Genomic DNA, 13,018 nt, shown 5'->3' with positions numbered 1-13,018 from the left:
ACGCTCAATGGAGCACGTTGTCATGATTTCATACGGGATACTCTACCTGTGCTGCTAGAGCATGTGCCTTTACAAGTACGACACAACATGTGGTTCATGCACGATGGAGCTCGTGCACATTTCAGTCGAAGTGTTCGTACGCTTCTCAACAACAGATTCGATGACCGATGGATTGGTAGAGGCGGACCAATTCCATGGCCTCCACGCTCTCCTGACCTTAACCCTCTTGACTTTCATTTATGGGGGCATTTGAAAGCTCTTGTCTACGCAACCCCGGTACCAAATGTAGAGACTCTTCGTGCTCGTATTGTGGACGGCTGTGATACAATACGCCACTCTCCAAGGCTGCATCAGCGCATCAGGGATTCCATGCGACGGATGGTGGATGCTTGTATCCTCGCTAACGGAGGACATTTTGAACATTTCCTGTAACAAAGTGTTTGAAGTCACGCTGGTACGTTCTGTTGGTGTGTGATTTGAAGAGAAGTAATAAAATGAGCTCTAACATGGAAAGTAAGCGTTTCCGGACACATGTCCACATAACATATTTTCTTTCTTTGTGTGTGAGGAATGTTTCCTGAAAGTTTGGCCGTACCTTTTTGTAACACCCTGTATATGTCGACGACCACTGCTCACAGCGAGAATGGATGCTGCCTGGTGACACTCTGGGTACGTGACGCGGTAAGGAAAGGATATCAGCGAACCAGAGACGAATGGAGAATCATTGTTATTGTCCGGCGCCTGGGAATAGCATTTCGGAAATAGCGAAGGTGCTCGGCTGAGTGCGTGCAAACGTCGTGAGCGACTATGGAAAGTTCTTAAAGAACGCTGGTTGATAAATTCTTGGACGTCCACATCTCACCACATAACTCGGGGGTCGGAGGCCTTCCTGCTCTGTGAAGCAGGACAGGTGACGGCTTGTGGCGGGTCTGACGACTGAGCGGTGCAGACGGGAGGTATCCATGGGACCTGTGGTCGTAATCGAAGGGACCGTGACAGTTTTGGACCTCGCGAAAATTATAGCGAACTATTTACATTCCTATATTCTTCCGGCGATGCCAAGCAGGATAACTGTCCGTATCGCAGTGGTCTGAGTAGCATGAGGGTCATCACCTTCTCTGAACACATCTGGGATACTATCGGGCGCGATTTCTGCAGCCACAAACCACCAGCCCGTATTTTACGGGAATTACGTGCGCTGTGCATACACATTTGAAACATCTGGCACCACATACCTCCGGAAACGTGCCAGGGATTTGCAGAGTACATGCCAAACAAAATCTCTGCTGTGCTGGGTTCGAAAGTTGACCAGCAGGCTGTAAAGCAAGTGGTCATTATGTTTGACTCATCAGTGTATGTAAATTGAATTCTCTTATTGAAATAATACCAGGAATAGCTGAATTAAAACCTTTATAGCCAAGGATACGTGAGACACGTACACCAGATGTCAACGTTGATCGAATGGGAATACTGAGAAAGCCCATCTTTCCAAAAAACTAAATTTTTCTGGACGTCATCATAAGTCTAGAAAACAATTTGGTAATACTACATAACGAAGCCAATGGTAAGACCCTAAGTCTTTAGAACAACTGGAGATATACCTCCACAAAATCAAAAAGCCGGAACCTATGTTAAATGAACAAATAGATTTCACAGGCCACAGTTATTTCAGTAATTTAAAAGACCTATTCTATAGTTATTTCTTGCATATGTCATTTGTTTAATAGTTATATCTTTAGCACTACGAATAAATTCATCTTTGACCAAACCATGTACAAAAACATCTGTGAAGTGTTTATAAACATGTGTATGCAAATGTACATCTTGAATGAAGTGACATGTACTAAGACGACGGAGAAAAGAATGTTTGCCGGTACTAAAACGTTAAAAATGTTTTCCTTGGATGATGTGGTAAGTTTACACTGTTCATTTTCCACTATTTTGCACATATTTTCCGCGTTCGACTTACGAAATTCATAACCTATCATTAAACCTTTTCGTGACAGGAATATGCATTTCACTTCATTCAGGAGAAGAGATAAAACATGTATTAAGACAAACTACACCTGACGATGGACCCACAGTGTCCGAAATGCATCATGTAGTTAATAAAACACGAAAAAGTTGTGACTGAAGGCGTTGTTTAATTTATACCTCCAAGAAAAATAGTCCTGTAAATATCGGCTCTAAAATGCTTAACTTAAGAGCTTTGGCCATTTGCTCGCTAGGAGGACAGATGTGTTTCAAAGTTACGAAGATGGAGAAGTACTCATAGCTCTTAAAGTACGCATTTTACAGTTCAAGTTTTCTGGATGTTTTCTTCTTGTTTGAGTCCTCACTGTCACATTTGCGAGTTGTTTACCATACAATCGCAGCAACAACAGTACCTGTTGTATAATCCACTGTCAGAGGTATCAACGATTTTCGCTTATACTTTTCGACGTCGTCGTTTCCAGACCAGTATCCGTTACCTCAAATTTACACATTTACCTGGCAGTTTGTAACAAAAAACGGTTCAAATGGCTCTGAGCACTATGGGACTTAACATCTGAGGTCATCAATCCCCTAGAACTTAGAACTACTTAAACCTAACTAACCTAAGGACATCACACACATCCATGCCCGAGGCAGGTTTCGAACCTGCTACCGTAGCGGTCGCGCGGTTCCAGACTGTAGCGCCTAAAACCGCTCGGCCACCCCGACCAGCAATTTTTAACACCATCAAGGAATCACCCTGTGTACACAATTTCTAACTTGAATACTTATTGAGCCAAAAACCTATAAGGTAAGGTTATACCTCCTAATCAGTAGATTATGACAGCGTGTAAAATTTTAAAATTCGATCAGTAAGTATATTAAATTCTGAAAATCGTATTTTCGTTGCCCCTGGAAGCCAATAGTTAGCCAACCTGCAACCGTTTGCTTTTACAGATATTTAATTTCTGGTAAAAGCATAATTTTTCTTGAATACAGAAGTAATACTGGAACTCGTGGAATAGCCCTTACATTTTGCAAACAGTTTTAAATGATTTTGCATGCTACCAACGATCTTCGCAGTGTAGACAGCCCCACCTGTCCCCCCCCCCCCCCCGCCCTCTTTTTTAATGCTTTTTCATGTCATCTTTCGAGCTGATTGTAGCTCTTGCGAGTCTTCTATCGTGTTCGTTCAATAATTTCCCGTGGGAGGTCAGATATAGTGACTGATTCAGTGTCTGAATAACTTGGCAACAGTTATACAATAGGCATTCTCTTGAAGGTATATTGCGTGCTTCGGGCCAATATCTTGGAAGAATTTGCATACAGATCAAATCTCCATATTTTCTGCAATCCTGTGCAAATTTTTCTTCAGAATGATGAAGTGACGGTCATTGTTTAGTGTGATGGCAGTAAAAGTAATTTCTCCCACATCGAATGTCGAAATACATACCCATACCAAGACAATATTTCCAACGTATATTACATAAGTTTGCAAATATTTAGTCAGCGGCTCGTCATTCGGGTTTCTCCACACTACGGTTCCTCTGTCTGTCGAAAATATGTTGTACTTGCTCTCAAGAGCGAAGAACGTAATCACTCTTGCCATTTTTAAGGAGGTACCTTGCGAACTTAATTTTTGTCGCATATTGCATTTTTCTTGCCACTCTTCCTCTTACCCTTCTCCTCTGACAAACAACTAAAATTATTGCGGTACAACTAGTGTTGGACAGGAATCGACCGATTAGAGATGGAGCGGACGTGGAACACCACAACCAAATCGATCGATTTCATCCGAACGCCATTGCGTACTCATTTTAGCGACTCATCTTAATTATACTTCTAGCAGCATTAGGTCCACTTGATATTTCTTACTATTAATTTTTTATCTTTCGTTCAGCTTCCTTGGCTTTCCTCTCCGAGGAACACGTTCCATGTGATGCTCTTTCTCAAATCGTCTTATGATATTTCCAACCGTATATCTGGCGTGTATTCATCAAAGTAGGAATGTCTTTTTGAGTTGGATCCTTCGCACAGTGGGAGATGGCAGTTTGTTGCAGATCGAAGGCCGTGTTTGTTTTTTCGCGTCCAACTGCGACCTTGTACACCGCGCGGTAAGGAGGAACAGCAACGACTGAGTGGATAGGAAGAACGTGCCGCATCATACCGCACACAGCACGCATTTATACACTCCTGGAAATTGAAATAAGAACACCGTGAATTCATTGTCCCAGGAAGGGGAAACTTTATTGACACATTCCTGGGGTCAGATACATCACATGATCACACTGACAGAACCACAGGCACATAGACACAGGCAACAGAGCATGCACAATGTCGGCACTAGTACAGTGTATATCCACCTTTCGCAGCAATGCAGGCTGCTATTCTCCCATGGAGACGATCGTAGAGATGCTGGATGTAGTCCTGTGGAACGGCTTGCCATGCCATTTCCACCTGGCGCCTCAGTTGGACCAGCGTTCGTGCTGGACGTGCAGACCGCGTGAGACGACGCTTCATCCAGTCCCAAACATGCTCAATGGGGGACAGATCCGGAGATCTTGCTGGCCAGGGTAGTTGACTTACACCTTCTAGAGCACGTTGGGTGGCACGGGATACATGCGGACGTGCATTGTCCTGTTGGAACAGCAAGTCTAGGAATGGTAGAACGATGGGTTCGATGACGGTTTGGATGTACCGTGCACTATTCAGTGTCCCCTCGACGATCACCAGTGGTGTACGACCAGTGTAGGAGATCGCTCCCCACACCATGATGCCGGGTGTTGGCCCAGTGTGCCTCGGTCGTATGCAGTCCTGATTGTGGCGCTCACCTGCACGGCGCCAAACACGCATACGACCATCATTGGCACCGAGGCAGAAGCGACTCTCATCGCTGAAGACGACACGTCTCCATTCGTCCCTCCATTCACGCCTGTCGCGACACCACTGGAGGCGGGCTGCACGATGTTGGGGCGTGAGCGGAAGACGGCCTAACGGTGTGCGGGACCGTAGCCCAGCTTCATGGAGACGGTTGCGAATGGTCCTCGCCGATACCCCAGGAACAACAGTGTCCCTAATTTGCTGGGAAGTGGCGGTGCGGTCCCCTACGGCACTGCGTAGGATCCTACGGTCTTGGCGTGCATCCGTGCGTCGCTGCGGTCCGGTCCCAGGTCGACGGGCACGTGCACCTTCCGCCGACCACTGGCGACAACATCGATGTACTGTGGAGACCTCACGCCCCACGTGTTGAGCAATTCGGCGGTACGTCCACCCGGCCTCCCGCATGCCCACTATACGCCCTCGCTCAAAGTCCGTCAACTGCACATACGGTTTACGTCCACGCTGTAGCGGCATGCTACCAGTGTTAAAGACTGCGATGGAGCTCCGTATGCCACGGCAAACTGGCTGACACTGACGGCGGCGGTGCACAAATGCTGCGCAGCTAGCGCCATTCGACGGCCAACACCGCGGTTCCTGGTGTGTCCGCTGTGCCGTGCGTGTGATCATTGCTTGTACAGCCCTCTCGCAGTGTCCGGAGGAAGTATGGTGGGTCTGACACACCGGTGTCAATGTGTTCTTTTTTCCATTTCCAGGAGTGTAGAAGGGAACACAAGTCATGCTATTACGTGACAGATTATTAAAGATTCATTCCTTTACTAGCCTTCCACATTAATTACTTTCAATAATATGTTTATCAACACTCTACCGTAACTGAAAGCTCTCCCTCTACAGGTGCCGAGCGTTTTAGTGCAATTCGTCGTCATACGACAGACACTGAAAAATATTAAAAGTAGTGCCTGACTTTGTATTAAAAGCGGCTACTGTATCTTCTAGCGTGTCCTTGTATCATGTATGATACACACAGAGCGAGATGGTGCATTACTTAGGCAATGAAATCGCATACGGAAGGACAACGGTTCAAATTCCCGACCGGCCATCAAAATTTGGCGAATACGTGGTTTCCCCGAATCGGTTAAAGCAAACGCCGAGATGGTTCCATTGAAAAGGACGCCAACGATTCGGTTTCCCACCGTTCTCCAATGTTGGCTTAATGCATGGCCCTAATAACATCGTCTTGACAAGACGTTAAACTCTGTGCCTTCCTTTCCCTAGCGAAAAGCCAATTTCCTTGGTTTCTCAATTCGGCTTTCATGAGGAAAGAAATTGTTACCGTTGAAGGACTGAAAGTTGGTCATACGAATACTAATAAAACGAGACATTAGTCAAAATTAATAGCTTGTCCAAGCTGTGATTCTTGCCTCATTGGAGTTAAGTGCACTGACAAAGTGTGATAAATATAATCATTAAAGAACAATTACAGTCTACAATATTTTAAAAATAAAGAACTTTTTTCTGAGATTTGCTCTAAGTTACATGAACAGGCGTGTTGCCAAAGCTGTTTTCCATTTAATCGATCTTTGTAAAATGTAAGTTTAAAATTTAAGGAGCTTTTCTCTCATTACGTATACTTCCGAACGTATTAAATTTTTTTTAATTTACTGTAATGGGGTAGTAAGACTAATGTATTTTGTAGGCTTATTACCTAACATAATGTTTCTCATATCTTTATACATTTTTTGGTTACATGATACATACGTGATACATTGTGGTTTCTATTTTGTTATGAACTTGGAAAAATCTACTGTTCGTATCATCACGTGACATAACTGCATAAGGTGAAATGGTCTTTGCGTGTAACCAATACTAACTCAAAAAAAAAAAAAAACTACCATCGAAGCCATTCCCCATATTATAACATCGTCAAAGAAGATTAAGAAATTGAGGAAGGGGGGGGGGGGGGTGAAGGAGGAGAAGATCAGGACAGACAAAAGAGAAAATCTGATTATCCACTACCATCAGGAGCCATGTCCTCTGCGCGTGCTAGAAACGCCTAGGGAAAAAAAAAAAAAAAAAAAAATAAAAGAACAGAGCGACGTGCAGGGGACCGATTTAAGATTGTAACTCTTCTGAGATTTTAGATCTTCTGAAAGTAAGATAGTCTATTGTTTTACTTCTGCAAGAAACTATTTTAAGAATTTTGATACTTCGTAGAATATTACTGATTTGTATTGTGTATTTGTAATTCATGTACACGCGGATTAAAAAGGCAGTGCATTTTGCGGAACTGCCGTTTGTACTCAGGAGACTCATGTGAAAGGGTGATTATGGCCGCTCGACCGCAATTGACAGACTTTGAGCGCGGAACGGTAGCTGGAGCTACAGGTATGGGACATTACATTTCAGAAATCGTTAGGAAATTCGGAGTTCAAAGATCCACAGTGTCCAGAGTGTGCCGAGAATATCAAACTTCAGGCATTATTTCTCAACACAGACGACGCAGTGACCGGCGGCCTTCAGTTAACGACCGAGGGCAGTGGAATTTTGAAGAGTGGTCAGTGCTAACAGCCAAGCAACACTTCGTGAAATAACCGGAGAAATCAACGTTTCCGTTAGGACATTGCGGCGAAATTTGACGTTAATGGGCAATGGCAGCAGACGACCGACGCGAGTGCCTTTGCTAATAGCACGAAATCACCTGTTGCGGCTCTCTTGGGTTCGTGAATATGTCGGTTGGATCCTGGACGACTGGAAAAACGTCTTCTGGTCAGATGGGTCCCCCGATTTCAGATGGTAAGAGCCGATGGTCGGGTTCCAGTGTGGCGCAGACCACACGGAGCCATGGACTCAAGTTGTAAACACGGCACTGTGCAAGCTGTTGGCGACTCCATAATGGTGTGGGCTCTGTTTCCATGGAATGAACGGGGTCCTCTGGTCCAGCTTCTAACATTCTGCGTGGTGTCTGTTTGTTCTATGTCGTGTCTCCCTACCACTTTCGCGCAACGACGCTCTGAGCGTGTTTTTTAGGGAATTGACTAGTTTGAACCTGGGACCTGTTGCTGGTAAGGAGACGCCAGACCACACATGACATGTAGAGTTCAGAAGAGTTCAGTGAGACTAGCGATGATATAACCAAATACTTAATGATTTCAGCGTCAGCTCCACTGCACTCCCTGTAAAAGATTCTTAATACTAACTAAATTTAGTGGAAGGGGTTCAAGGCTTTCCTATTTTTAGTTAGCTGGTACAACAACGTCGAAAAAGCAACTAAGTTTACCATTGGAAATTTTATTCTACTCACAAAACATTATTTATAAATTGCACTGTTGATAAAAGGAAATGTTTTAATACAGGATGATAAAAACCAACTGCGTTCAACAAAAATGTGAACGAATATTCCCTGAAAGGGTTTCCAACTTCTACAATGCATCGAAGCATGACCTATACCATATCACATCTATAATCTAGGTTTAAATTAAGTTTCACAAACGAGAAAACTATCAAAATGGTCTACAGTGACCCTCAATTATCTTTAATTACTTATCTAACTTGTCGTAAATTACAGTGGCTGACGTGGCTTCTCAATAATTATATAACAGAAAAATCATTGCGTTTCAGATTTAAACTTACGTAGCAAATGTGAATACCATGAGCTTCAATTGACGGTCGACACTAGTATTACGCAAAAAGGGGATGTAACTGATGAGACTTCTGCAGTTCTGAGTGAAACCTTATGCGCTCAAAAATGCGGCATCGCGTGCGTTCATTACCTTGTCGCTGTTCGTCAGGGGGCGGCGGCCAGCGCAGCTCCATCCAGCTCGCCGTCTCGGAACTAACTCTATCCTTACTACAATTTACCGAAGTTGGTTTAAGAAAAAACTATCTGGCTGTGTTTTCATTTGACCAATCAGGGTTTCAATGTTAACCTTAAGCTCTGCCAACAAAAATTCTGTCTATCCAATGAGAAACATTATACATTTCGTGGTGGGGCAATGTTTTTAACGTTTGCAACGTAACAGAGACGCGAAAAAGTCTCACGCTAAAACTTGCATCTGGTGTGGCTCTTTTAGTGTTATCGTAAGATCTATACTGTTCTTCTGGAGGACTCTATCTTTTAACATGGGCTGGGGGGTAGTCCTGGCGGTTACTTGTCGTGGCGGGGCAATGTTTTTAACGTTTTCAACGTAACAGAGACGTGAAAAAGTTTCACGCAAAAACTTGCGGCTGGTGTGGCCCTTTTTGTGTTATCGTAAGATCTAAACTGTTCTTCTGGAGGGCTCCAGTTTTTAACATGGGCTGGGGGGTGGTCCTAGCGGTTACTTTTCGTGGTGGGGCAATGTTTTTTAGGTTTGCAACGTAACAGAGACGCGAAAAAGTCTCACGCTAAAACTTGCGGCTGGTGTGGCCCTTTTAGTGTTATCGTAAGATCTATGCTGTTCTTCTGGAGGGCTCTAGCTTTTAACATGGGCTGGGGGTGGTCCTGGTGGTTATCTGGCGACGTGGGTGTCCGTCCCTTATCGTAGGGCCTTCTAGCTTAACACGGTTCTGCTCTCGGCTTCTGTTCTCGTTTCTCCCCTCGGAACTGCGTCTGTCTCACGGTGGGAAGGTATGACATGCATTTAGGCATTCTTGTGTTAGTCTGTGGTATTCCATTTGCTCACTCGTTACTCGTATTACTTTGGTTAATTTAATGTCACGATTTATTCGGAGCTATGTGACATACTTCTGGATTTGCTTATCATGTCAGGGTTTTCACGGAAGGGCTTGGATTTGCCTGACACCTTACAAGCTGACCCGATCAGTTACTGGAAATGGGTATGTTCGGCTACTTGGAGACGATTTTCAGCCATTCACGAACTTCATGTGCTCAAACGGCGATGGAATTTTTATTGATGGCTATTCGCCATGTCACCGAGTCACAGTAGTTCGCGATTGGTTTGTAGAACATTCTGTACCATTCGAGCAAATGATTTTGCCAGCCAGGTCGCTCGACAGGAGTCCCATCGAACATTTAAGGGTTATAATCGAGATGTCAGTTCGTGCACAACCCTTTCGCAATTATAGACGGATATAGTGGCAGCGTGGCTTAATATCTCTGCATGTTATTTCCGACGACTTGAGTCCATGGCTCGTCCAGTTGCTGTACTATGCAGGGTAAACGGATGTTTGACACTACATCAAAAAGGTATCCAATGACTTTTGTGCCTTAGTGTACACATTGAGAATATTTATACATCGAGGTACTTAGGTGAATAAAGTAATAATTACCAGAATGAGATTTTCACTCTGCAACGGAGTGTGCGCTGATATGAAACTTCCTGGCAGATTAATACTGTGTGCCGGACCGAGACTCGAACTTGGGACCTTTGCCTTTCGCGTGCAAGTGCTATACCAACTGAGCTACCCCCAAGCACGACTCACCTCCCGTGCTCACAGCTGTACTTTCGCCAGTACCTCTTCTCCTACCTTCCAAACCTTACAGAAGCTCTCCTGCGAACCTGGCAGAACTAGCACTCCTGAAAGAAAGGATATTGCGGAGACATGGCTTAGCCACACCCTAGGGGGCGTTTCCAGAATGAGATTTTCACTCTGCAGTGGCGTGTGCGCTGATACGAAACTTCCTGGCAGATTAAAACTATGTGCTTGGGTAGCTCAGTACTCGTTCCTGGTTGCATACAATTCATATGACGGACGAGCCACTGTGTCCGCAGTGCGATGTTATAGACACAGAGGAGCATCGCCTGATGTGCGGGCCTTCGGCGGACATGATCGCCTTCCTCCTTTAGGTGGGGCCGCAAGCAATAGAACCACGGGTACTACTTCTCCCAGATATGACATATTTTCCCCGAACAAAAAGACAAACGCAGTGACTTGGATTCGAGGTTTGACTGTGCGTTATCTTTTCCGAGACGGCATTAAGAATGTGCTCGACTTTTGGGCCTCACTACAAGAACATCACTCACAACTTATGAGACATCCGAGATATCAAACATATTACGCTAATTTTTTAAGGAGTGCCTTGGTTGATCCCCCACCCAGTTGGGGTGTCCCGGGTAGGAGAATGTAATTATTGCCTATAAGTATCAGAACAAGAAAGGACCAGGACGGTGGAGAGGATCAACCACCACACGTGAAGACGTACCCGACACCAACGCGAGGTATAACAGGATTCTCGAGGTACGCGCCCGAAAGAGGAACGTGGTCCGTTATTGGTTTCTACTGACAGAAGCAGGATATTTTTTCACTATTACATAAAAAAAGTCCACTTATTTACGTTTCCCAGAAATATTTTATTTTATGAAGGTAATCGTCTTATATATTTAAGAAAAAATGCTAGAAGCAGTTTATGTTTGTTATTGTTACAGCATTATGTAAAAAAAAAAGTCCACTTATTTACGTTTCCTAGAAATATTTTATTTTATAGAGGTAATCGTCTTATATATTAAAAAAAATGCTAGAAGCAGTTTATGATTGTTATTGTTACACTATTATGTAAAAAAATACGTCCACTTATTCACAAAAAAAAAGTTGGTAGAGCACTTGCCCGCGAAAGATAAAGGTCCCGAGTTCTAGTCTCGGTCCAGCACACAGTTTTAATCTGCCTGGAAGTTTCAAAGTAATAATTATTTTTTTACTCTTATCTCGTTTTGTCTCTTTGGCCACGTGGTGTGTTACAGACGTCGTTCGTAGACTTCAATATTGTTTAAGTTGAGAAAAAATTATTCACGTATATGTTTGCGAGGCAATGAAAAGCTCTCTGCTTCAATTTATTTCATAAATTTCGCTTTAGGTTTCTAGAGGATTATATCGCTCGTTAAAGAGTGCGAAGTAAATTTGAAATCCGCTTACGTAAGAAGGCGCGTCTCGCAGTCTCGGAAAGTTCGCTACAGAAGCAGTCGGTGCGTCCACGAAAATACCCGCCGCTCGGCGAGTAGCAGCGCGTCACCGCCGGTAACTCTGAAAATAATTGCGCTGCCATCGGGAGGAGGGAGACTACAGTGGGTCGCCAAAGCGGCCGGGGTGGGGGGAGTGTTCTAGGGGGGGGGGCAGTGGCGAGTGCGGGCCCTCCGGCCGTCTCGGCGGGTGTCTGCCGCCAAAACATTTTTATCATGAGCTGGCCGGCGTGACTCAGCCCCGTATTTATACGGCAGAGGGGCAGACTGCACGCCGCGCCAGCCTTGCGCAACCTGGCAGAGCGGAGAGCCGCAGCCCCTGCCCGCCGCCACGGCACCTGTCGCGGCCGTCCTCAGCCGTCGCTTAATGACCGCCGCCTCTTAAATGCCCGCCCGACCTGCAGCCTGTACCAGCGCCACCAGCGCGCCCCACCTGCTGCACACGTCGCGTCGCCAGGTTTAATTGCGTTGGCAGAGGCGGTGCACTACCGGATCAAATTACGAGTCGTATAAACCTGCACGTATACTGTGCAAGCCACTGTATAGTGCGCGGTAGAGCCGTACTTCGTACCAGTACCAGCGAAGCATTTCTTTAGCCCCAGTATGTGAAGTTGTTGTTGTCATCTTCAGTCCGAAGACTGAAATATAACTCACTATCAGATTTTAATAATGGCAGTTCGGTGATGGCCATTCATCCCAGTGGATAGCTGGTTTGTAGTCATAAATATACAAGGTGTAGCAAAAAGAATCATCCGTCTATATTTCTGGAACTAATATTGTTCTTGTTGTTGTTGTGGTCTTCAGTCCCGAGACTGGTTTGATACAACTCTCTATGCTACTCTATCCTGTGCAAGCTTCTTCATCTCCCAGTACCTACTGCAACCTACATCCTTCTGAATCTGTTTAGTGTATTCATCTCTTGGTCTCCCTCTACGATTTTTACCCTCCACGCTGCCCTCCAATATTAAATTGGTGATCCCTTGATGCCTCAGAATATGCCCTACCAATCTATCCCTTCTTCTAGAAGAAGTTGTGCCACAGATTTCTCTTCTCTCCAGTTCTATTCAGTACCTCCTCATGAGTTATGTGATCTACCCAGCTAACCTTCAGCGTTCTTCTGTAGCACCACGTTTCGAAAGCTTCTATTCTCTTCTTGTCTAAACTATTTATCGTCCACGTTTCACTTCCACACATGGCTGCACTCCATACAAATACTTTCTGAAACGACATCCTGACACTTAAATCTATACTCGATGTTAATAAATTTCTCTTCTTCAGAAACGCTTTCCTTGCCATTGCTAGTCTACATTTTA

This window comes from Schistocerca americana, chromosome 8 (genome assembly GCF_021461395.2).
Source record: "Schistocerca americana isolate TAMUIC-IGC-003095 chromosome 8, iqSchAmer2.1, whole genome shotgun sequence".
NCBI lineage: Eukaryota > Metazoa > Arthropoda > Insecta > Orthoptera > Acrididae > Schistocerca > Schistocerca americana.
This window is presented reverse-complemented; position numbering follows the sequence as displayed.